The sequence below is a fragment of the Podarcis pityusensis genome (assembly GCF_964106645.2).
Source record: "Podarcis pityusensis genome assembly, chromosome: 3".
NCBI lineage: Eukaryota > Metazoa > Chordata > Lepidosauria > Squamata > Lacertidae > Podarcis > Podarcis pityusensis.
The window spans coordinates 8,928,776-8,955,630 of NC_138026.1; the positions used below are offsets into that span (position 1 = coordinate 8,928,776).

General features: G+C 44.8%; 1 long non-coding RNA gene across 2 annotated transcripts in view; it reads left to right on the forward strand.

Annotated features, from left to right (window-relative positions):
- LOC308473679 overlaps positions 1 to 26,855 on the forward strand; it is a 147,246-nt gene that overhangs the window by 3,928 nt on the left and 116,463 nt on the right. The gene's annotated exons all lie outside the window — the stretch shown is intronic.

Sequence of the window (26,855 nt, forward strand, 5' to 3'; positions counted from 1 at the left end):
TATATATAGCAAGTGGTGCTGTGGGTTAAACTTCAGAGCCTAGGACTTGCTGATCAGAAGGTCGGCGGTTCGAATCCCTGCGACGGGATGAGCTCCTGTTGCTTGGTCCCTGCTCCTGCCAGCCTAGCAGTTCAAAAGCACATCAAAGTGCAAGTAGATAAATAAGTACCACTCCAGCGGGAAGGTAAACGGCATTTCCGTGCGCTGCTCTGGTTCGCCAGAAGCGGCTTAGTCATGCTGGCCACATGACCCGGAAGCTGTACGCCGGCTCCCTCGGCCAATAAAGCGAGATGAGCGCTGCAACTCCAGAATCGGTCACGACTGGACCTAATGGTCAGGGGTCCCTTTACCTTTAACACCGAGTTAACTGGCAAAAATGTGTTGGAAATATAAGGAGAAAGAAGGTTCTTTTTATCATATGTGGTGGTCTTGTATAAGGTTAAAGCTTACAGGGAAATGATATATAATGAATTGAAAAGGATGTTCAAAATAACTTTGGTTAAAAAAAACCCCAGAAGCTTTTCTTTTAGGAATTACACGGACAGAACTACCTAAACTGTATAGAAACTTATTCATGTATGCTACTACAGCGGCAAGAATGTTACTCACCCCAAAATGGAAAGAAGCAGAAGTCCCAGCAAAGGAAGAATGGATACAAAAACTTAGGGAATATGCAGAAATGGCGAAACTCACCGGAAGAATAAGAAATCAAGGTAACAATTTTTTAAAATAAAAGAATGGAAATGATTTATTGAGTATTTACAGATAAAAAACATTGGCAGGATTATTGTAACAACCTGCAATTTTATAAGAGTATATATTTAAGAAAGAATAAATGAGCAAATTAAGTTAATTTTGGATATGTGGAAGATATTAAAAACAAATTTAAGGAAGAGGGGGAAGGAAGTCAAGTTTTGAAATTTCAAAATGATTGTAAAATTGGTGAAACGTATAAAATTAGTGAAATGTATAAACTTGAAAAGAATGAATGAATGAATGAATGAATGAGTGAGTGAATGAATGAATAAGAGGATAAGTCTATAGATTATACAGCTCTACTGGTGACCAGAAGGGACGCGGGTGGCGCTGTGGGTTCAACCACAGAGCCTAGGACTTGCCGATCAGAAGGTCAGCGTTTTGAATCCCTGCGACAGGGTGAGCACCCATTGCTGGGTCCCTGCTCCTGCCAACCTAGCAGTCTGAAAGCACGTCAAAGTGCAAGTAGATAAATAGGTACCGCTCTGGCGGGAAGGTAAACACGTTTCCGTGCGCTGCTCTGGTTCGCCAGAAGCAGCTTAGTCATGCTGGCCACATGACCCGGAAGCTGTACGCCAGCTCCCTCGGCCAATAAAGCGAGATGAGCGCTGCAACCCCAGAGTCGGCCATAACTGGACCTAATGGTCAGGGGTCCCTTTACCTTTACCTTTACTGGTGAGCAGACCTGCATTAGACACACCTGGATTTAACATGTTTACAGTGGTACCTCGGGTTAAGTACTTAATTCGTTCCGGAGGTCCATACTTAACCTGAAACTGTTCTTAACCTGAAGCACCATCTTAGCTAATGGTGCCTCCTGTTGCTGCCGTGCCGCCAGAACACGATTTCTGTTCTTATCCTGAAGCACTATTTCTGGGTTAGCGGAGTATGTAACCTGAAGTGTATGTAACCTGAGGTACCACTGTACTATACTTACATATTCATTACATTTATATCCAACCTTTTTGCCCTAGGAGTTCAAAGTGGCATGTATGGTTCTCCCCATTTTATCCTCAAAACAACCCTGTGACATTGTTTAGGCCAAGAGAGAGACAGAGAGAGAGAGAGAGAGAGAGAGAGAGAGAGAGAGACAGAGAGAGGGAGCATGACTGGCCCACACTCACCCAACAAGCATCATGGCCGACTGGGGACTTGAACCCTGGCCTCTGATGTCCTAGTCCGACACTTTAACCAGTACACCAGACAGCCTTGTTTCAAAGATCCAGTGTGGTATAGTTATAGTAACTGGAGGGTATTGTGGTTGAGCGTTGGATAAGGTTCTGGGTCCTGGTCCTTTGGCCATGGTGGTTTAGGGCCTGTCATAGTATCTCAGCCTGACCTCACAGGGCTGGTGTGAAGATGCAAATGTAAGGAGAAAAACCTCTTATACCATCCCCAGCTCCTTGGGGGGGGGGGGGGATAAAAAAAAGAACGGGCAAAATTGAAATATAAGAATGAAAGAAAAGCTTCGCATTATGGGGTCCTTGAAATCTTTGAGAGGCAAAGTGTTCTGTTTTGGTGTAAAATGTTGGCACAGTATGGTTTATATTTCTCTTTCTGTCTTTCAGATTCAGGCTTTTTTTCATATTAAAAAAAATAATAAAATGTGTTTTTAAGCTTTCTCACTTAACGCTTGGGTGCCTTTGGAATTGCTTTATTCACCGAGAACAATGCCTGTCTTGCTTGAAATATCTGCTTAAAATTGCTTTGGAAACGGCTGCCTTGAAGGCCAGCCTCCATTAGGAATTAGTTCTTTCTTTCTTTTTAATAGTTGAGCCAGCTAAACACAGGTTAGCATTCTGTAGGAGACAGGACCAGATAGATCCAGCTCGCACAGGTCAGCAGCTAGCCCTGGGGAAGTTCAAACACATTGTACTGAAAACCTGGTTCTTCCTGGGTGAGCTTATGTAACTGATTCCTGCAGCTACAGGCTCCTCTTCTATCAATATCCTCATTTATCTTTGATATTCCTGACACCTGTATGACCCGCTGAGGGCATCCTTCCTCTGAATATTCACAGCCACGTCTCCTTTTCCTAGAAAACCCATTGCAATCCTCTTCCTGCTGCTACACTCACTCAAAAAAAGAAAGGAGTTTGTAATTTCAAGATCTGTCAAGTGAAGGGCTCGTGGTGCAGGTTAATGGTGGCATAAAAAACCCATGGAAATCCTGCTGGGAATTCGCTTGGGTTTCCTTCCAATGGATCGAGAGGATAGTGATGTAATCCATGCATCTCAGACAGAGGACAAGAGCTTAGGAGTTAGGAGCTGAATTGAACCATGGAAACAGTTTACACAATCAGGGCCTGCAATAAAATGCTGCAGTGTGGAGCAATCTTGTTCACTGTTGCCACCTGTGCTGTCTTCCATTTGATGTCCCCCAATAGCCCGTGAACATTCTGTGGCCACGGAGCATGCTCAGTCCTCACGCCTATGTCACTTCCCCTCACCTTGGGAGGAAATTGGCAACCAAGCTTTTTGATCTACTCAGTCCACACGTGAGTTCAGTGTGAATTCTGAGCTGCTCCCTGCAGCTGCATGGCTTTAACCAGCCTCTTTGGTTTCAGAAAGAATGGAGTCTGAAACTAACATTTCCCTATACTTAAAGTTTAGGAAGTTTTGCCTAAGCAACAAGACAAGAAGCTGTAGTTAGAACTGGATATGGAACAACTGATTGGTTCAAAATTGGGAAAGGCGTATGACAAGGTTGTATATTGTCTCCCTGCTTCTTTAACTTATATGCAGAATTCATCATGCGAAAGGCTGGGCTGGATGAATCCCAAGCCGGAATTAAGATTGCCGGAAGAAATATCAACAACCTCAAGATATGCAGATGACACAACATTGATGGCAGAAAGTGAGGAGGAATTAAAGAACCTTTTAATGAGGGTGAAAGAGGAGAGCGCAAAATATGGTCGGAAGCTCAACATCAAAAAAATGAAGATCATGGCCACTGGGCCCATCACCTCCTGGCAAATAGAAGGGGAAAAATGGAGGCAGTGAGAGATTTTACTTTCTTGGGCTCCATGATCACTGCAGATGGTGACAGCAGCCACGAAATTAAAAGATGCCTGCTTCTTTGTAGAAAAGCAATGACAAACCTAGACAGCATCTTCAAAAGCAGAGACATCACCTTGCCAACAAAGGTCTGTATAGTTAAAGCTATGGTTTTCCCAGTAGTGATGTATGGAAGTGAGAGCTGGACCATAAAGACGGCTGATCGCCAAAGAAGAGATGCTTTTGAATTCTGGTGCTGGAGGAGACTCTTGAGAGTCCCATGGACTGCAAGAAGATCAAACCTCTCCATTCTGAAGGAAATCAGTCCTGAGTGCTCACTGGAAGGACAGATCCTGAAGCTGAGACTCCAATACTTTGGCCACCTCATGAGAAGAGAAGACTCCCTGGAAAAGACCCTGACATTGGGAAAGATGGAGGGCACAAGGAGAAGGGGACGACAGAGGACGAGATGGTTGGACAGTGTTCTCGAAGCTACCAGCATGAGTTTGACCAAACTGCGGAAGGCAGTGGAAGACAGGAGTGCCTGGCGTGCTCTGGTCCATGGGGTCACGAAGAGTCGGACACGACTAAATGTCTAAACAACAACAAGAAAACCAAGCAACAGTCTACTGCCTGTCCAACTTTTCCTGATTGCTGTATGGAAAAGAACATGAATTTGACCTTTGAAGAGTTTTGTAAGGAAACCATCTAATAACTTACTAAACATGTGATCTGCCTTTGTGCTAGGGAAGTGGGATTTGCTGGAAACGGCACATTTTAAAGGTTTTACAACCTATATTTCCACACTTTTCTTTGCTGAATGCTTTGCCATGGATTGGGGCTGCTCTGAAGTGTCAGACAGAGCCCTGAATCAGATCAGGGGACCTGTGTGCTGCCTTGGTTATGACATACCCTCCGACATTTCACTGATGAAAATAGGGACGTCCTATTCCATACCCTCCAACACCTCTCTGATGAAAATATGGATGTCCTACCATAGTCTCCATTTCTCCAGTGAAAATAGGGACATCCTAAGGAAAAGCGCGGTATTCTGGGATCAAATCAGAAACTGGGACTTCTGTAATTCTGGGACTGTCCCTGGAAAATATAGACACTTGGAGGGCCTGTTACAATACATATCCCTGTCAAATGGTTACAATATGTAGGGCCCTGTGCTGTTAACATATGAGAGTGTTGGAGGTGAAATAGTTAAACAAGTTACCCAATCAGAACCCAGGGGGGTGGAGTCAGAGGGACTATAAAACCAGCTCTGGGAGGGGCAAAGGGAGGAGTTCGTTGGGAGGTTGGTTGGAGTGGGAGTGAATTGGGAGAGAGTCTGTGGGTAGGTTGAGTGAGTGTAGCGAAATAAGCTGAGTCAGGAACAGTTAGGGGCTAGGAAGACAAGTAAATATCTGAGAGGTGGTTTAGTGAGGGAGAGCAGGTAGCGGAAGTTATAGGTCTGGATAGGCACACCGTGATTGTAATTGACCGATACCATTTATGAAACCACATGCTTGTTAAACCGCAATAAATAAACAGAAGTTTATGTTCTAATTTAACCCTGACTGGACTCAGGATTGTACCAGGTAGGGCCTGGGTGGTGGCAGCGAGAAATAAAGTGGTGGCGCAGGGATCAATAGACGGTGAAATGTCCGGGGACCCTGTGTGATCGCCACAGGCCCATCCAGACAGAAGGTTTTTTGACAGGTGTGAATTCCCGCAACAGGGTGAGCTTCCGTTGCTCGGTCCCTGCTCCTGCCAACCTAGCAGTTCAAAAGTACGTCAAAGTGCAAGTAGATAAATAGGTACCGCTCCGGCAGGAAGGTAAACGGTGTTTCCGTGCACTGCTCTGGTTCGCCAGAAGCGGCTTAGTCATGCTGGCCACATGACCTGGAAGCTGTACGCCGGCTCCCTCGGCCAATAAAACGAGATGAGCGCCACAACCCCAGAGTCGGTCATGACTGGACCTAATGGTCAGGGGTCCCTTTACCTTTAATATGTCATTAATGCAATAATAGTGCATTGGTAGTAGATTTATACTGGACTTTCCGAACATCATTTGGCTGCATTGGTTGTTCTGTGATGCTTCCTGCGTGTTGCTGCTTTATTGCCATTTGAAGGAATAATCTTGCATGACAATCTAATCTAAGTGGTGCCAATAAAACAACAACAACAACAACAACTGACACATTTGTGTTTTTATGATGTTAGCCACTCTGAGCCTGGCCTCGGCCGGGTAGGGCAGGATACAAATAAAATATTATTATTATTATTATTATTATTATTATTATTATTATTATTTACAGGATTTCAGCAGGATGTTACAGGACATGCAGTGTTTGGGAAAGAAGCAGTAGGTCTTCCTCAAGACTTTTGGAGGTGCAAACAGTATTAATAATAAATAATAAAAATAAAAATAAGTATTGAAAGCAGGATCACATATAGCTTCCCTGATACCACTGTGAATACGAATCATCATGAATGTGTAATGAAAAGGATGCCTGCGGGGGCCTGCAAGGGATTTCTTCCCTTTGTTCATTTATTTACAATTATGAATGAAATAGCCGCTGCTCAGCCAGACTGATGTTTACCTAGCTAGCTCTGCCACTTAAGGCAAGAAGGAAACAAAGAAAAAAAGCAAGAGGTCAGAGAGCAGACATTATAAATAATTAGGCCCTGTTGAAACGATTCAAGCGACAAAAGTCTTCTGGAGAAAAAAATATCTGAATGAGGAATGTGTCCTGCATCTGGGAATATAGCAGACATAAAGGGCAGTGTGTGTGAGCCTCTTACAAACTTAAAAAAAAAAGAAAAAGCAGAATACAAGCAGGATGATGCTATTATTGATAATAGCTAACATTTGTATAGCATTTTCAAGTGTTCAACCTGTTTCGCTTGTCTTATCCAGCCATAATCTTTACAAGAACTCATATTCTATGACCGTCCACATTTCAAATGGGGACTGGGGCCGGGATAGACAGAGAAGCTGTTGTTTAGTCGTTTAGTCGTGTCCGACTCTTCGTGACCCCATGGACCAGAGCACGCCAGGCAATCCGGTCTTCCACTGCCTCCCACAGTTTGGTCAAACTCAGTTTAGTAGCTTTGAGAAGACTGTCCCACCATCTCGTCCTCTGTCGTCCCCTTCTCCTTGTGCCCTCCATCTTTCCCAACATCAGGGTCTTTTCCAGGGAGTCTTCTCTTCTCAGGAGGTGGCCAAAGTATTGGAGCCTCAGCTTCACGATCTGTCCTTCCAGTGAGCACTCAGGGCTGATTTCCTTAAAAATGGAGAGGTTTGATCTTCTTGCAGTCCATGGGACTCTCAAGAGTCTCCTCCAGCACCATAATTCAAAAGCACCAATTCTTCGGCGATCAGCCTTCTTTATGGTCCAGCTCTCACTTCCATACATCACTACTGGGAAGACCATGGCTTTAACTATACAGACCTTTGTTGGCAAGGTGATGTCTCTACTTTTTACAGAGGAGCTAGCCTAAAGCTATTCAGGAAGTTCATTGCAGAGGCGAGATTTGAATGTGGGACTTCCTGATTCATAGCTCTGTCATTGAAATTCTATTCAATATTGATCCAGAGCAGATTCCAATGTATAGTTAGCAGAGTAACAAACACATTGCAGGAGTCCCAAAAAATAGACCAGAGGCGATTAATATTTCATCCAGCACAGCTTTACTGCTTCTGAAGGCAAATGAGCATAATGGTCACAAATCCAATACATTCAGGATTGGCACTGTCCATAAGAAATCCAGTTGCAGCAGACTTAACTTAAACTTATAATAACTTATAACAAGTCTAAACTTTAACACTAAGCATATTATGTATAGAACACCACACCAGAAGGAAAAGAGAAGAGAAAGTGAATGTCAGGCTCCTTCTGGCCTTACTTTTATAGTCAGCATGACCTTGACCAGGCATGGCCAAACCTGGCCCTCCAGCTGTTTTGGGACTACAACTCCCATCATCCCTAGCTAACAGGACCAGTGGTCAGGGATGATGGGAATTGTAGTCCCAAAACAGCTGGAGGGCCGAGTTTGGCCAGGCCTGATGACTGAAAGAGATAAGAGAACCAGTTTAAGCCAGCTGTACTCAGCTTCTCTGAAGGAATAACCCAAACATCATGAACCTTCTGCCTGTTTCTTTCACACAGAGACACTACCAGAACCCTCTTGAATTAAGTAGAATAGGAAATATCTCTACACATCAGATCAATACTTTCTGTACTAAGAAATGCAAACTGACGAGCTCAACCTCAGACATAGCAATCTTACCTGGTGGTCCTTCCCTTCCATTCCGGAGAATATCAGGTGAACAGTAGGACTTTGGATGTAGCAGATCAAACCCCCTCTGGTACTGCCGCAACATGCTGCTTTGACATCGGAACACCAGTGGAAGAAGGGCAGTGGCAAGGGCTCATGGGATGCCCTCTCAAGGTATACAACTGCACCAGCTCACAGCATAGAATACCGAAGTCATTATATTAGCTGATTCAGAGACCAAGGGTGGATCTACATTGATCTAATAGAACTTTATATTTAATAACGTTAAAAACCTTTAATGGAGTTTTCCATTGCCAGTGGAAAAAACACATTTTTACGGTTATAAACCACAAATGTCAATCTGCCCCAAGACTGCAATACAAACCTGCTCCTTCCACCACCAAGGCTCTGTGCAACAAAGGTGTGCGAGAGAGATTGGGCCCAGTCCCTGTGACTACTTCGGACTGACACAGTGATTGGGCATGGATCAGACTCCAGGATCCTGACCCACTCTCACCTCCACCCATAGGTGCCATCTTTGGGGGGGCCTTGGGTGCTGAGGCACCCACAAAATTTTCACTGTGGGTGCCCAGCCAGGTGACCCAATGTGTTGGGCGCTGTAGCAGGGTGCTATGTTGGGCCCTCTCGCGTTGGCAGCAACATGTGATGTCATGCGTGGGCCTGACATCACACACACACACACACACACACACACACAGGGCAGCCATAATGTTGGGTGGAACCCGGTGTGCCCAACTGATGCCCTGGCCATTGAATATTCCATTGTAGGGCTATCCACTGGGTTCTGCCAGCAGGGATCCCAATGGTGAGCTGAAAGGGGAGGTGTGTGCTGGTGTCAGGCAGCCACCTGAGCTGGCAGAAGTAAAGGGGAGGCATACTTCTGCTCAATCTAACCCCCCTCCCAAGCCTGGCATAAAGTAAGTTTGGACTTCAGCCTAATTTGTGAACTGCACTAGTGCAGATGCACATGAAGTCAAATGCAATAGTACTACCTAGTAATTGAATTGTGTGTGCTCATAAATTAATTGAAGGGCACTTTAAAATGGTAATGGTGTGTGTGTGTGTGTGTGTGTGTGTGTGTGTGTTTAATGGCTAATTGCCCTTTTAAGAAAGAAGGGGAATTCTAACCAAGTTCAACTGAACATAGTTACAGTACTTAATTCGTTTTGGAGGTCCGTTCTTAACCCGAAACCATTCTTAACCTGAGGCACGCTTTCACTAGTGGGGCCTCCTGCTGCCGCCGCGCGATTTCTGTTCTCATTCTGGGGAAAAGTTCACAACCCGAGGTACTACTTCTGGGTTAGAGGAGTTTGTAACCCGAAGTGTTTGTAACTCAAAGTCCCACTGTATAGCGTTGGAAGAGACCATGAGGATAATCTAGTCCAACTGTCAGGCTGCTGCCGGCAACTCCTGGCTGGTTGCCCAGGAACATACGAAGACAAGGAAATGTTTCTTACCGTCCACTTTTTATTCAGTATTTATAAAACCCAGTCTCTTGGATAATGGCATTGTCCTGAGTGAATCTCCACCCCCCCCCATCTCTCCCACTTCCTCATTCCTCATTCTCATCAGCTCTCCTACGGTTGCTGCTAGGTGCCCTCTGTCTTTGAGCTCTTTGCTCTCCTACTTTCAAGGCTCACCGGGTTATGGGAGGGGGGGTCTGGAATGCTTTCTAAAGACACTGTGTTCATCAGCTGTCACCCCCTGGTGCTTCCTCCTCCTCCTCTCACATTATTTCCCAATTTCTTCCCTCATCTGCATCTGAGCTGCGACCTCCCTCTAACCCTTATTGTAATTCTAAACTGTCTTCCTCTTCTTCCTCTCTGGAAGGGTCAAGCAGGGGAGGTGGTCTCCACCATTCCTCCTCTGCCCGGTCCCTGGCACCAGCTCCCTGAAAAGCAGGAATATTCTGTCCAATGTGGGGCTTGAAGCCACGACCCTGTGATTAAGAGACTTGTGCTCTACTGACTGAGCTATCCCAATCATCCTCTCCTGATCAAAAGGAAGCCTCTAAGCATACTCAACAGAACACAGTTTGATTTGATTTGCAGATAGGACAGTCTTTAGCAGATGCGGCGCCGTGGTGCAAATATCCGCCCAGCGCCCCCAAATTACCACGGATAGTGTTGGGGTGGTCATAGCGGCTGTGGCGTTTGCCCGTTCATTTAGAAAATGTTTGAACAGGGGGGAGAGATAGGGTTAAAAATATAGACCAATAGGAAAGCCGGAGCGAAGCCTACCTGTGTATAAAAGGGCTTAGCCCGAGGTTTGAGTTAGTTGTTGTTGGGAGTTGTTGGTGGGTAGTTGGTTGGTTTTAGTGGGTTGGCTGGTTGGGAAAGGCAGTTGGAGAAGCAGTTGGTAATAGAGAGACAGTTAGGGCAGTGGGTTCTTGAGTGAGGGGAGGTAGAAGAAATAGAGAGGGGAAAATAAGACTGAGAATGTAAAGAGCAACAATGTTTGGAATGCCGTAAAAGTTTGTTTGTGTCTGAAATAAAATACACTCTTCTTTATTAATTGAGAACCTGACTGAGACTGAAGTGATCTTACCAGGGAGGACCTGGTTGGTGGCAGCAGATTAGTGGTGTACGGGTCAATAGTCCGTGAGACGACTGGGGGCTCTGTACAAACGCCACAGTGGCGCACTGCCAGTCATTGGGAGGGGCGCAACTCTCCTCCATGCCGTTGCAGGAGAGAGATCGCCACAGAGGCTTGGGAGGGAAGCTGCGTGCCCGCCAGCCTTATGGTTGGCGGGGCGCAGCTGGTGGGAGTGCAGGGGAAGGGAAGGTGACTGGCAAAGCTGCGCAGCTCCCCTACTTGCTGGGGCACCCCTGAGAGACCGGCGCCCTGGCGCAATGCACCACTAAGCCCTATGGGAAAGACGGCTCTGTTTGCAAATCTGTAGGGTGATCACATATGGGGTCACTGGGAGTATCCCTACACAGTTTGCACCATGAATCCCTACACAGTTTGCACCCTCGCTTATTCACCAAAACACCTACAGAACATTAAGGCCGTACATCATGGGTACTGGATATTTTATGCCACTCATGTGTGGCACAGCTCCTTAGAATCCCGAGAGGAAAATATAGGTTTCCTTGAAAGCACAGCCTCAAGGAGCCAGTCACGCAGCAGCCTTTCAGTTCTTGCTCCTCGCAAAACAGCAAGCGCCTGTTCGGAATAGACAAGATGTGGCGTGTCACCTCTGATTAGTGAGATGCTAAAGCATCACTACACGACTGCCAGGGTGGCCGCTTGGTGCAACGAGAAGCTAAAAGGAGCCATAATAATGTCAAAGTGACACGAGCCGAAAGCGCTATACATGAGGAGCCACATTGTGAGAACAGTTTCTGAAAATCTTGGGTCCAGAACTATTATGTGACCCTCTTAAAACCCTAATTGTGGACATAAAGGGTGGTGATCATGATCATGATCATGGGGGTCGTGGGGTTAACAACCTTCTGGCCTGCACTCCTGAAGCTGCCACTAGCAGGGCCAGCCCCAGCTGGTGATGGTGACTTCTCAGTGAAGTACCTTCAGGCTTGAACTGTCTCCACCCACCTAGACCAGCTGCTGGAGCTTTCTGGAGAGGAAGGCATTTGAGAACTTCCATGTTTCAGCTGAGCCTTGTTTGAGCAACAAGGTCTTCCTGAACTCTGCTGTGTTCCTGTAAAATTCATTGCTGGCTGCTCATTTTGTCACATGGTCCTGGCTTACTGGCTGACCCAACAGCACCTGGTTCCTGGCTCACTTCAGACTGCTACCTGTGGCCCAGTCCTAATGTCCAAAGAGGTTGTGCATCTCCCAGAAGTGTGAATGATGCATGGCACAAATGTGCTGGCTGGGGTTGATGGGAACTGTCATCCAAAACATTTGGAAGAAACCAGCTTGATGAAGGTCAATGTATGAGCTGAATCCACATATCTTACTTTAACGTGAGGAAATCTACACATTTATGTGTTCCAGCCAGAGTCTGGTACAGTTATAGGTCAAGCTAAGAGCAAGGGCAGTGTGTGGGATTGGGAGACCAGGGTTCAAATCTCCACTCAGCCATGAAGCTCACAGGGTGACTTTGTTTTTGTTTTTTAAATTATTTTCTATTCGGTTTTTCCAGTTAATATTTACATTCAAAATCACAAACAAATGGGGGGGGGAATACAAGATTCTTTCAACTCTAGAGACTTCCCTCTACCCTTCCGTGGGTTCCATATTTATCTTTTTCTGCTGCATTTTTTGAGTCACCCTGTTAACTGATTATCCATTACATCCAAAGTCTCTGTTACATTACAAGTGTTATTTAGGTCCTGTTAAAGTGTTCAGATGTTTACAGTGTTCTTCCAAGTACAATATTAATTTTCCCCATTCTTTATTTAAACTTTGCTCTTCCTGATTTCTGATTTTTCGCGGTCATTTTCACCATCTCAGCATAGTCCATCAGTTTGGTCAGCCATTCCTCCCTGGTAGGGACCTCGTCATCTTTCCATCTCTGAGCTACAGGCATTCTGGCGGCTGTTGTTCCATACATAAACAGTCTTTTCTGCTCTTTTAGTACTTCTGCACCTACAATTCCTAATTTTAAAAAAGCTTCTGGGTTTTTTTAAACAAAGATTATTTTAAACAATTTTTTTAGTTCATTATATATCATTTCCCAGAATACTTTCATTACCTTACAGTTCCACCACATGTGATAAATATAAATATAGCTTTTATATTCCCTACGCGCAGCGTTGAGCTTCCTCTTTTCACTGCGCGCATCGGATCACCCGACCTCCCTCCGTATTTTCAGGTTGTTCGCTTGACCTTGCTATGCCTGTCATGGGGTCGTCTGCTTTTGCGGCAGGGGCCCGGTAGGAATTTTGTCCATTTGGCTGATTGGCTGGAGCCATTTGGTTTTTGCCTACTGCGTGGCAAATCGTCACAACTTGTAAGGTTGCAGTTAGGCATTGGTTTGGGAATTGGTTGGTGGAGAGGTATGGATTGGCTGTGCCTGCCCTTCCAAAAATGCTGCTGCTGCTGCAAGGGTTTTCCATTAAAGGAACCCAGGGGCTCGTCATTCTTTTGTCCGAACCCCTGTCAAGGGGCTAGGGACACACAAGAGCCCCTGGGAGCATTTGGGGAGAGGTGAGGGCATGGTTCCCAGTCCCGTGTCTCTCCCCAAAATGTTTTCCCTTTCTGACTTTGCGGGCGTGCGAATATCAGTCTGTCCCTGTGCGGGGTCAGATAGTCGCAACCAATGCCTAAGCGACCACTCACATTGCTTGTAATTTTAATAAAGTTGTGGCCAAAATTATGCCAAAAACCTTAAACTAAAATAATGTGTTACTTGTGTTTTATTGGGGGTGTCTCGGGGACCTTGACACGCAACCAACCATAGTTCTGCAGTTCACTGTAGTTAACTGCATGTCCAAGTTCTGGTAATAATAATAATAATAATAATAATAATAATAATTTTTATTTATACCCCGCCCTCCCCGGCCAAGGCCGGGCTCAGGGCGGCTAACAAGCAATAATAAAAACAAGTTGAATGAATACAACTTAAAAACAAGATTAAAATACAACAATTAAAATATGGAAACATTAAAATATTAAAATGCAGCCTCATCACAGGAGGAGAAAGGAAAAAGAAAAAAGAAAGAGGGGGAGGGAATCAAATTGGCTCCAAGCCAAAGGCCAGGTGGAACAACTCTGTCTTACAGGCCCTGTGGAAAGAAATCAGATCCTGCAGGGCCCTGGTCTCATGAGACAGAGCGTTCCACCAGGCCGGAGCCAGTGTTGAAAAGGCCCTGGCTCTGGTTGAAGCTAATCTAACTTCCTTAGGGACCAGGACCACTAGGGTGTTGCTATTTATGGACCTTGAGGCTCTCCGTGGGGCATACCGGGAGAGGCAGTCCCGTAGGTACGAGGGTCCTAGGCCGTGAAGGGCTTTAAAGGTCAAAACCAGCACCTTAAATCTGACCCTGTACTCCACCGGGAGCCAGTGCAGCAAGAAAAGAACTGGGTGAATATGCTCCCATGGCAGAGACCCCGTGAGGAGCCTCGCTGCAGCATTCTGGTAGATTTCCTTCCCTTGCCATCTTGCCCTGGGATGCTTGAGTGAGAGGACTTTCTGTTCTATTAACAAGGCCTTTCTCTTAGCTGCTAAAACTGTCGGCTCAAAAGTGCTTGTGTGCCCTTGTGACACACAGCTGCTTGTTACGCAGCTCCAAAATAAACACTTCAGGAAAAATTTGGAAGGGTGAGTCATGCACGAATGCCTGCAACTGTCTCTGAGATGGCATTTTGACATTTTTGGGCACCGGAAGACAATGTGCTTGTTCTGCAGAGTGCTTCCCACACAGGTCACTGTGGGTGGAGGTGACCCATTGACAGCTATTTTAAGCAGGTTACAGTAAAATCTATACAAAACTTTAAGCTGGTTCCGAACAGGAGACCTTCCGTGCCCTTGATCTGAATGGGCTTGCTGAACACTCTAGAAAATTAGTTCAGAAATGTCCAAAGTCAGCCACCCTCAGCAGCAGGTAACATAATAGATGATGGTTCAGCATCAATGATGCTAATATTTATAATCCATAGCTTGTGACCAACATCTGGTTTTGGCAGGGCTGGCCCAAGACATTTTGGCACCTGAAGTGAACCACAAAATGGCATGCGCTCCCACACAGTCAGAGAAGAAGGGGCGAATGGAGATCTACATCAGGAACAAGGAGGAAATAAAGATCTACGTATGGAACAAGGGTGGGAGGAGACGAACAGTGCCGCCTATTTGCTGAGAGTCCACTGTAGAGGTGACTTGGAGGGGGCAGCTGTTGAGCAGTAGTGGGTGATTTATTCCTTGGAGGCTGAATCTGCTGCCCTTGTGGATTCTGCCACCTGAGGCAATTGACTCACCTTGCCTCATGAGTGGACCGGCCCTGGATGCTCTGCTCTGCATCTTAGTTACATGCAGAACATCTTGTTGGAGGAACACAGACTGAACACTACCGGCCTAAGGGGGGGGGGGGGGAATCCTGTGTGGTGAAAGCAGTATCCCAGTTTCAAAGTACTGTATTTTTCGCTCTATAAGACGCACCAGACCATAAGGCGCACCCGTATTTTTCACTCTATAAGACGCACCAGACCATAAGACACACCTAGTTTTTGGAGGAGAAAAACAAGGGAAAAAAAATATCTGAATCTCAGAAGCCAGAACAGCAAGAGGGATCGCTGCGCAGTGAAAGCAGCAATCCCTCCTGCTGTTCTGGCTTCTGGGATAGCTGCGCAGCCTGCATTTGCTCCATAAGATGCACACACATTTCCCCTTAATTTTTAGGAGGACAAAAGTGAGTCTTATAGAGCAAAAAATACGGTACATTTAAAAACAACAACGCATATACAGACACTCCTCTCATATACACAGCAGCATCCGACAGGGTATATTCAGGTGCCTTTTCTGGCAAAGTGAGGCATAGCCCTGCAAAGGATCTGAACACACAAAACCTCCTGTTTGTCACATACAATAATACCAATGCATTGCCAATGACTTAGAGCAGTGGTTCTCAACCTTGGGTCCCCAGTTGTTTTTGGCCTACAACTCCCATGATCCCTAGCTCACAGGACCAGTGGTCAGGGATGATGGGAGTTGTAGTCCCAAAACATCTGGGGACCCAAGGTTGAGAAAGGCTGACTTAGAGGTTTCTGTCCATCTTCTCTGCTTAGCCTGTCCTAAGCTTGGCCCCACACCTGGGTGGAGAGTTAGAGGTGGGATAGCATACAACAGCAGTAATCCTAATCATGACTCAGCACTTGGGCAAAAAAATGAGAGGCACAAATACAAGATGGGTGACACCTGGCTTGAGAGCAGTACATGTGAAAAGGATCTAGGAGTCTTGGTTGACCACAAACTTGACATGAGCCAACAGTGTGACGCGGCAGCTAAAAAAGCCAATGCAATTCTGGGCTGCATCAATAGGAGTATAGCATCTAGATCAAGGGAAGTAATAGTGCCACTGTATTCTGCTCTGGTCAGACCTCACCTGGAGTACTGTGTCCAGTTCTGGGCACCACAGTTCAAGAAGGACACTGACAAACTGGAACGTGTCCAGAGGAGGGCAACCAAAATGGTCAAAGGCCTGGAAACGATGCCTTATGAGGAACGGCTAAGGGAGCTGGGCATGTTTAGCCTGGAGAAGAGGAGGTTAAGGGGTGATATGATAGCCATGTTCAAATATATAAAAGGATGTCACATAGAGGAGGGAGAAAGGTTGTTTTCTGCTGCTCCAGAGAAGCGGACACGGAGCAATGGATCCAAACTACAAGAAAGAAGATTCCACCTAAACATTAGGAAGAACTTCCTGACAGTAAGAGCTGTTCGACAGTGGAATTTGCTGCCAAAGAGTGTGGTGGAGTCTCCTTCTTTGGAGGTCTTTAAGCAGAGGCTTGACAACCATATGTCAGGAGTGCTCTGATGGTGTTTCCTGCTTGGCAGGGGGTTGGACTCGATGGCCCTTGTGGTCTCTTCCAACTCTATGATTCTATGATTCTATGACACAAGCTGGTGTAGTGTAATGGTTAGAGTGTTGGTCTACGATCTGAAAAACCAAGGTTCAAATCCCCACTCACCCATGAAGCTCACTGCATGACATTGCAGTAATTGCAATATTTTTTTTTATTTTTATTTTATTCAAAATTAAAACAAGACATATTATCCAAAAACATATCATCCTTGTTCCCCCCCATTTTCCCTCCCTCCCCCCTCCCACACAAAGCCCACCCCCCACCCCCCCACCCCACCCCCGACTTCCCTCAGTTCCAGTCTTTGGTTTCTCTGAGACTGCTGTTTTCTGCATGTTACAAAGTTGTATAGATCCTCAAACTATTTAGCTGATTATTATCAATAAAAAGTTTGTGAATGTTTATTCAAAACCTGCCAAGGAGTCCAGTTCGCTTTGTTGCGTCTTCAGATACTTTGTAAAGGGTTCCCATTCATCCTTAAAGTCACAGTTATCCTTGTCCCGTAGTCTATCTGTCAGTTTTGCCAGTTCTGCATAGTCCATCAATTTTTCTTGCCATGATTCTTTAGTTGAGGTTTCTTCAGTCTTCCATCCTTGTGCTACCAGAACTCTCGTGGCCGTTGTCGCATACATGAAGATGTTTTTCAACTTTTTTGGCAGGTCTTTCCCTACAATCCCCAACAAAAATGCCTCGGGTTTTTTAACAAATGTTAAATAGAACATTTTCTTCAATTCGTTGTATATCATTTCTCAAAAATTTTTAATTACCTTACAATCCCACCACATATGATAAAATGTCCCCTCCTTTTCCTTACACTTCCAACATATATTTGAACTAGTTTTTGAACAAGTAATTGCTATAATTTTATTTTGGTGAAGGATGTATGCTGCCTGCAGTCCTCTGTCCGCTTACCTGAGAGTAAGTCACATTGATCTCCCTTAATTGAACAGGGAAACAAGCATCACAACCAATCACTCAGTGGTTGGTGGTTTCTCTCTTTTATAGGCAAGTGTAAGTGCCACTGAACAAAAATCTAAGTCTGTGTAGAACCATGTGTAAGCCCAAGCTAACAAAATGAATTTCGATAGGGACAAATGTCAAGATCTCCACTTAGGCAGGGAGAACCAGATGCACAAATATAAGATGGGGGACACTTGGCTTACTAGCAGTACATGTGAAAAGGATCTTGGTGAAGCACAAGCTTAACATGAGTCAACAGTGTGATGCAGCAGCAAAAAAAGGCTAATGCTATTCTAGGTTTCATCAACAGAAATCTAGTGTCCAGGTCAAGGAAAGTAATAGTACCACTCTATTCTGCCTTGGTCAGACCACACCTAGAATACTATGTCCAATTCTGGGCACCACAATTTAGGAAGGGTGTTGACAAGCTGGCACAGGTGCAGAGGAGGGCAACTAAGATGATCAAGGGTCTAGAAGCCAAGCCTTATGAGGAACGGTTGAAGGAGCTGGGTATGATTAGCCTAGAGAAGAAGAGACAGAGGAGATATGATAGCCATCTTCAAATATCACATGGGCTGTCACATGGAAGAGGGAACAAGCTTGTTTTCTCCTGCTCTGGAGGGTAGGACTCGAACCAATGGCTTCAGGTTACAAGAAAGGACATTCCAATTAAACGTCTGGGAAAACAGTCCGACAGTAAGAGCTGTTTAACAGTTGAACGGTCTTCCTTGTGAGCTTGTGGCTTCTCCTTCCTTGGAGGATTTTAAGCAGAGGTTGGATGGCCAACTGTCATGGAAGCTTTAGCTGAGATTCCTACATTGCAGGGGGTTGGACTAGATTACCCTTGGGGTCCCTTCCAACTCCACAATTCCATGATTCTAATACTAGGACACAGGTGGTGCTGTGGGTTAAACCACAGAGCCTAGGATTTGCCGATCTGAAGGTCGGCGGTTCGAATCCCCTCAACGGGGTGAGCTCCCGTTGCTCAGTCCCTGCTGCTGCCAACCTAGCAGTTCGAAAGCACGTCAAAGTGCAAGTAGATAAATAGGTACCGCTCCGGGGGAAGGTAAACGGCGTTTCCATGCACTGCTCTGGTTCGCCAGAAGCGGCTTAGTCATGCTGGCCACATGACCGGGAAGCTGTACGCCGGCTCCCTCGGCCAGTAAAGCAAGATGAGCGCCGCAACCCCAGAGTCAGCCACGACTGGACCTAATGGTCAGGGGTCCCTTAACCTTTAATACTTGGGTGTGGTTCCTAATGCAGTCCTATGAAGCAAGTGAAAATAGGATTGAAACCTCCTAGGCTCCACCTATGTGAATTCCTAGGCACCCCACCATGTCTAGGTTCCACCAATCTCCACTGAAGTATGCTAATACTCGACTGGCAGGTATCTTTCTAAGATCTCAGACTGGTAAGGAGGTCAATTTGTGCCACCAGTGCTTATGAGCATCTGTTAGCAGCCAAGATGAAATGAGCAGGTGGCCTTTGTTTTGTGCTGCTGTTTGGTTGTGACATCTGTGCTAATGCTGTTGACTGCACTGGAGGCACCTGAGATTTACTGACGCCACCGTGTTGCCGGCACCAGTTTTTGGCTGGCTGGCTTTAATTACAATGGCCACGCTTTCTGCAGCTGACTTCACATCCCCTCCGAGCTTCACATTATGCCCTTCCAGTAATTGCGGCTTTTCTCCTCTCCCTTTGGCTTTTAATTTGCAGCCCATCAAAATGTTAACCAACGTGTTGTGCTTCACTCTGTAAGGTCAATTCGTTACTGAACTTGTCCTCTGCCCGGTATTTGTCTTGAAGTTTGAAAGACTGACTGTACCCTCCGCTCCAGAAAGACTATTTTCCTGCACTCTGATGGAGAGAAATGGTGTCTGTGTTAACAGAATGGAAAGCTGTCAGACTGGGCACATTAACCCCCAGAAGGAGTGGTGTTGTTGTTGTTTAGTCATGTCCAACTCTTCGTGACCCCATGGACCAGAGCACGCCAGGCACTCCTGTCTTCCACTGCCTCCCACAGCTTGGTGAAACTCATGTTAGCTTCGAGAACACTGTCCAACCATCTCGTCCTCTGTTGTCCCCTTCTCCTTGTGCCCTCCATCTTTCCCAGCATCAGGGTCTTTTCCAGGGAGTCTTCTCTTCTCATGAGGTGGCCAAAGTATTGGAGCCTCAGCTTCAGGATCTGTCCTTCCAGTGAGCACTCTGGGCTGATTTCCTTCAGAATGGAGAGGTTTGATCTTCTTGCAGTCCATGGGACTCTCAAGAGTCTCCTCCAGCACCATAATACAAAAACAAGGCGTATGAGTGCCTTAAAGTAACCTCACTGTTAGTTGGATGGACTTAACAGGCATTCATAGTAATAGCACTAGCAGCATTTCTTACCTGCATTAGATATGACTGCAGGCAAGTCCAGATGAACAGAAGCTTGTAGTGAAGGTCAGAGAAGCTGTAAAGAATATGAGAGAAGTTGTGGACCACCTTAAAATGATGCATCTATAGATCACTACCATGGTTTTAAAGCCATGGTTTCCCCAGTAGTGATGTATGGAAGTGAGAGCTGGACCATAAAGAAGGCTGATTGCCGAAGAATTGATGCTTTTGAATTACGGTGCTGGAGGAGACTCTTGAGAGTCCCATGGAATGCAAGAAGATCAAACCTAGTCATTATAAAAGAAATCAGCCCTGAGTGCTCACTGGAAGGACAGATCCTGCAGCTGAGGCTCCAATACTTTGGCCACTTCATGAGAAGAGAAGACTCCCTGGAAAAGACCCTGATGTTGGGAAAGATGGAGGGCACAAGGAGAAGGGGACGACAGAGGACGAGATGGTTGGACAGTGTTCTTGAAGCTACAAACATGAGTTTGACCAAACTGCGGGAGGCAGTGGAAGACAGGAGTGCCTGGTGTGCTCTGGTCCATGGGATCACAAAGAGTCGGACACGACTAAACAACTAAACAACAACAGAACACTACCTGGCATGATCACTTATCCTTCCTGTTCAACATGTTCATTTCATTGCCTTCTGTCGTCACTCTCTGCCTCTGCAACGAAATAAATTCTGACGTGTATTTCAAAACACGTGTCACGTGACATCAGAAGCTGCCTTCAGTGGAGAGCAGAATCTGGGTCTCTGGATAAACACCGTAGCTCCACACCCAACAGTGTCAAGGTACCTGTTCCTTTCTCCCTGGTCTTCCCCCAGACCATCATGGCTTCTGCCATTGCTGTGGTCACTGTTCTTATCATTGCATGGATGGGCCTTTTGTCATCCCTTGCAGCTGAGAGAAATGGTGGCAGCTGTTTAGTGGCACATCTATCCTTTATGGGTGGCATAACAGCGATTGTGGCAACTGCTAGCAACAATCAATGATGATAATAATTAGTAATGTGTATATCATGTGAATAATCACTACCTTCTCTCCCTCTTTTAACAAGTTTTATTGGTTTTTCAACAAATACAAATATAATAACCATTAAACACTTATCCAGCATTGCATCTAATGGTGTTTGTTTTATCCATGGTCTCTAGACATACACTTATGCATTCAACATTCAAACATATAACTTGACGTAGCCCCTCCACTGAGAATATTGAGCAGTTAGTATAAGGAGGTCTTGTTTTTGGTCATTAGCATGCTTCAAGAAAGGGGTCCACGTTTCTTGGAAGGTGTCTCTAGTCATTGTGCCTTTAATTGCCCTCCTGTGTTTGGTGAGACACTCAGACATTGCTATTTCCCCAGATATTATTTTCCCATATGTTCAGGGGTATTACAGTCTGGTTCTTCCATTACTGAGCTATCGCTAATCGTGCTGTGGTCAGTAAGAAGCCTACTAGTTTGCTGGAGTACAGGGTAGGGTCTATGTCCAAAATTAGGAGGGCTGAGGCAGGATTTTGTTATAGATATTGAACTGGACCTTCCTTCCAGCCTATGTGTAGCCTCATAACATCACTGAGACTCTTAAGAAGCGTCTATGCAGCACAATATTATGTCTATTATTTTGGGAGTAAGTCCCATGGAGTTCAATGGCTCTGCTTACTCCCAGGAAAGTGTGCTTAGGATTGCAACATTTATGTGTTTTATTTGCACGCTTGTGGGGCGGAAAGACTATAAATGCTTTAGGGTCTTCTTCTTTTAGCTTCTTCTTCTTTTAACTGCGTGGGGTGGACTTGCATGGTGTAATGTAATGGCGCACAGTCCTGATGTCACATCTGTGTGATATAAGATATGGCTAGTGCCAGAAAAATGTGATATAGCTTTTCATTTCCACTGCCCTTCAGTGTGCAGCAAGGGCAGTTTGGTGTAATGTAGAATTATGGTGGCACAACAAAGCAGTACTGTATATATAAAGAGTTTTCCCTCTGACATTATGTTTATAAATCACTTTTCAATACTGAGTGCTACTTGTAAATGTTGAGGCTCAGAGGCTACTCTCTCTGTATCTAGACATCCCAGGTGGACAATAACGGAGCACATCATTTTCTATAATTAATTTGTGACAAACTGCCCAAAATTAAAACAAACAAACAAACAAACAAACAAACAAACACCACCGTGACTACTTATCGCCCCTTTTATTCAAAGGGATTTTATTTCAGATTCTTCAAGTCTAAAATGTGGCCTGCTTTAGACTGTGTCCCTTAAAACCAGTGGCTTGAGCCCAGCTTCCTTTGTGCTGACAGATGCGCTGGCCAGAAAATCGAATGCTGATTTAGTAGCCTGTCTTCCCCTTCCCCACCATGCTTCAGAGAGCATGTCTGCCTTTTTATATATATAAACAACCACCCCACATAGCACGACTATTTGTTATCTTGAAAATTGGTGTGGCACCTTATTTATTTACTGGTTTGTGCTTAAACAACAGCAACAACAGAAAGCCCACCGTCAAACTTTGCAAAAGTAGAATAGCTGCTCTGGGGAGGAAGTCAGCTTGTGACATTGATTGGACTCAGCCAATCAATGCTCTGCATGGTCAGTTTCCATTGCAAATAGGAAGAAATCAGAAGAATCAGCTTTTCCCTGAGTCATAAAATCATAGAATTGGAAGGGACCCGAGAGTGATCTAGTTCAACCCCCTCCCTGCAATGCAGGAATATGCAGCTGTACCATACGGGGATCAAACCTGCAACCGTGGTGTGATCTGCACCATGTTCTAACCAACTGAGCTATTCGGTAGGTAGGTCAATCCTGAAGAGACGGCTGTATAGTCATCTTCAGGCATTATACCCCCCCCCCCCAATTTTTTTATTCATTTTATAACACAACTAAAAAACACAAACAGAAAAACAAACAATACAAACAAATTCTTGTCTTATCCTTATTTTTACTAAACATTGTTAGGTGGGCTTCCCCAAGTCCCCCCTATCTGATTTTCATTTTACCTCATCTTTACCAGTTTACATATATCATAATTTCTAACCATTTTTTTTATCATGCTTACTTTAACCATAACAATCTTCACATTTTATTACATACAAATAATACTATTTTAAAATACACTATCTTCTACTTCTAACCCTACAGCCTATATCCACTTCCAAAACTATTCTAAGATTTAAATATTAACATATTTTTTCAAATATTCTTTAAACGTCTTCCAGTCTTCTTCCACCCGCTCTTCTCTCTGGTCTCGGAGTCTCCCAGTCAGTTCGGCAAGTTCCATATAGTCCATCATCTTCATCTACCATTCTTCGATAGTTGGTAAATCTTGTTTCTTCCAATTCCTCACTAATAATATTCTCGCAGCTGTTGTGGCATACAGAAAAAAAGTAACATCCTTTTTGGGGATTTCACCCCCTATCTTCAGGCATTATAGGGCAAGGACGGGGAACCTGTGACTCTCCAGATGTTGTTGACCCTGAACTCCCATCAGCCCCCCCGGATGGTGGGGTTCAGAATCCAACAACTTTCGGAGGATAAACATGTCACCCATCTCTGTTGTAGGAGCATTAAGGTAAGCCATTTCCCTGCTCTGAATGTATAGAGACATGTATAAGTGCAGTGAGAATAACATGCAAATTGCATCATCGTTTTTTTTTAATTATTTTTATTGAATGATTTTATGTTACAAAAAACAATACAACCATACTACCACTAAATATAATTAAGAAATAAAAATTACATACGTCAATATTTAGTTTGTTTACCGTCTTATTTCCTCCCAAACATTCCATTCAAAAACACACATATGTACACACACACACACACACACACACACACACACAAAATGATAATAATGAAAGTAATTTCCCCCCCTTTTATCTTACAAAATCTTTTCTTCAACTTTGACTTCCTGTCAAATCCCTTTGCATATATTTTATCTTACAGTCGAATGTACACAAAACAATAAACCTTTCTATATAAATTTCCCAATACATTCTGAAAACATAATAAATCCTTAATTGTTCTCCACCTCCTTTTAGTTCCTTTATCACTTGAATGCTAGCATGGAGTCAAAACTATTATTGTATTTTTGAACATATCTTCTATAACCATCCCATTTTTCCGCAATTTTTTGCTTTGAGTTTCCTCTGAGTTTGCTAGTCAATTGAGCTGTCTCCACCAATTCCTGTAATTTGATTTGTCAATCTGTTATTTTTGGAGGCAAATTGCATCATCTTAAGGGAAATTGTTTACAAATATGTGTATATCAGACTGTTTATTGGGAGATACGTTTACTAAAATGCTGATAAATTTTCATGAGGATTGTTATCTGCTGACGCACATCCGATGGACCCTTGGCTGCAGATTGATCTAGTAGCCAGTGTGGTGTAGTGGTTAAGTGTGGTTGACTCGTAATCTGGTGAACCATGTTCACATCTCCGCTCCTCCACATGCAGCTGCTGGGTGACCTTGGGCTAGTCACACTTCTCTGAAGTCTCTCAGTCTCACTCACCTCACAGAGTGTTTGTTGTGGGGGAGGAAGGGAAAGGAGAATGTTAGCCGCTTTGAGACTCTTTTGGGTAGTGATAAAGCGGGATATCAAATCCAAACTCTTCTTCTTCTAGTGATGGAAGAGTAAATCCATTTCAGTTTCTCAGTTTTCTAGTTAGGAAGTTCAGTTCTCAGCATTTCCACATCAGTTTGTGATTCCTCCCTTTCTAAGTCCTCATGAAAATTCATTGGCATTCTTGTGTGAATTTCTCCAAATATACCCATTTTAAACGCAATTTTGCAAAGCAATTTTCCTCTTTATAATGCATTTCATATGTTCCCCCCCCCCATTAGTGTACTATGCATTCATTTTACCCTAATGTGGTGCTGTGGGTTAAAACACAGAACCTAGGACTTGCCGATCAGAAGGTCGGCGGTTCGAATCCCTGCGATGGGGTGAGCTCCCGTTGCTCGGTCCCTGCTCCTGTCAACCTAGCAGTTCGAAAGCACGTCAAAGTGCAAGTAGATAAATAGGTACTGCTACAGTGGGAAGGTAAACGACATTTCTGTGCGCTGCTCTGGTTCGCCAGAAGCGGCTTAGTCATGCTGGCCACATGAACTGGAAGCTGTACGCCGGCTCCCTCGGCCAATAAAGCGAGATGAGCACTGCAACCTGAGAGTTGGTCACGACTGGACCTAATGGTCGGGGTCCCTTTACCTTTACCTTATGCATTTTGTACACACCACTTGGCTAGAAGGGCAAAATCTAGAGTAGCGGGGCTTTCAAAGGACAGCTGTGTTTCGGGTTGCATCCTGTTTTTCAGAAAGTTCGAATTGGATAAGTTAAGTGCGAATTGAATTGATTTTGTCCCCTTGTTGCTAGGCACAACTCTTCATCTCCCCTCTCATCTCCCTGAGAACCATATTGAGAACCAAAATAAGGCTATTCTTTTATCGCTTGTTTGTGCAGAGGCCCTCCACTGAACACCACTCAAGCCTCTCTCCAAAGATCATTTCCCACACAACCTCTGAGCAGCCACCAATATTAATCACTGCATTTCTCTTTCATGTATGCGGCCCAGACACCTTTGCTGCGAGCGAACAACGGCTCAGCGGCTGTGCTTTTGGTCTCTTCAATTCTCCTAGCGCTGCCTCTCCTCATTTGAAATTCATCTCCTCTATTTTTGTTTCCTTTTATCTCAGATCCCTCCCCCCGCACCAATTTCCCCCTCACCAGGAGTGATACCGCCAGAGGGTGAGTTGGCTGGTAATATTGCTTCTTCTTACAGACTTTTCAAGGACTAATGAACTTCTTAAGATTGTGGTGAACTTGCTCCTCAGCACTGTTGACCTGCTTTCTAAAGAAGCTGAATTGTTATTCGGACCCAATTGATCAAAAGGAAGCTTTTAATCTTCTTAACATTCCCCCGCACCCCTGAAGTTGGAACATTAATATTCTGTTTATATATACTCAACTTTGGGTTTTTCAGGGTACATTTGAAATTTTAAGGCTTTGTAGAGCTGAAATGCATACTCAAAGTCAAATCTGAATCTGATGAATGTCGTTAATTCATCCACTGTAGAGTTGAATGGTGGTTCCTTAGCAGCACTTGTGGACAGAAATTATTACTATTATTATTATTATTATTATTATTATTATTATTATTATTTATTTGTACCCTGCCCATCTGGCTGGGTTTCCCCAGCCACTCTCGGTGGCTTCCAACAAAGACTAAAAATACATTAAAATGTCACACATTAAAAACTTACCTAAACAGGGCTGTCTTCTAAATGTCAGGTAGTTGTTTATCTCTTGGACATCTGATGGGAGGGCGTTCCACAGGGAGGGCACCACTACCGAGAAGGCCGTCTGCCTGGTTCCCTGTAGCTTTGCTTCTCGCAGTGAGGGAACTGCCAGAAGGCCCTTGGCGCTGGACCTCAGTGTCCGGGCAGTGCCCCAAATAGAGTGCTAATCTGTGTAAATTGATTTGAAGACAGTTCAGGGAGAGATAATGATTTTGTTCTGTTGCTGCTGCTGCTTTCTTCCCACAGAGCCGGGATGGGGAACCTTCACATGTTGTTGGACTGCAACACCCACAATCCCCTGCCAGCATCACCAATTGATGGGTTTGATAGGTATTGTAGTCCAATGACAGCTATCCCATCACAGCCATGGAGTTTCAGCTTTTAAGTGTTTGTACTTTGAATGGTTTCAGTGTTTAAACAAACACATTGTCATAAGCATCTAGCTTAGAGATTGACAACTTGCTCAAGATACTTGGGAAGTGGATCTCGCTGACCCTGAGCTCACAATCCCTATTGGCTGAGTTGGGCCAGCAGTAGTTTCAGGCAACAAAGCAGCACTTAAATTTTAATTAAAGATCCAGATGCATCATGGAAGGGACATGGCAATATAAGGAGATCATTGGCTGGATCAGGCCAATGGCCCACCTAGTCCAGCATCCTGTTTTCAGGGTGGACACAGGGTCCC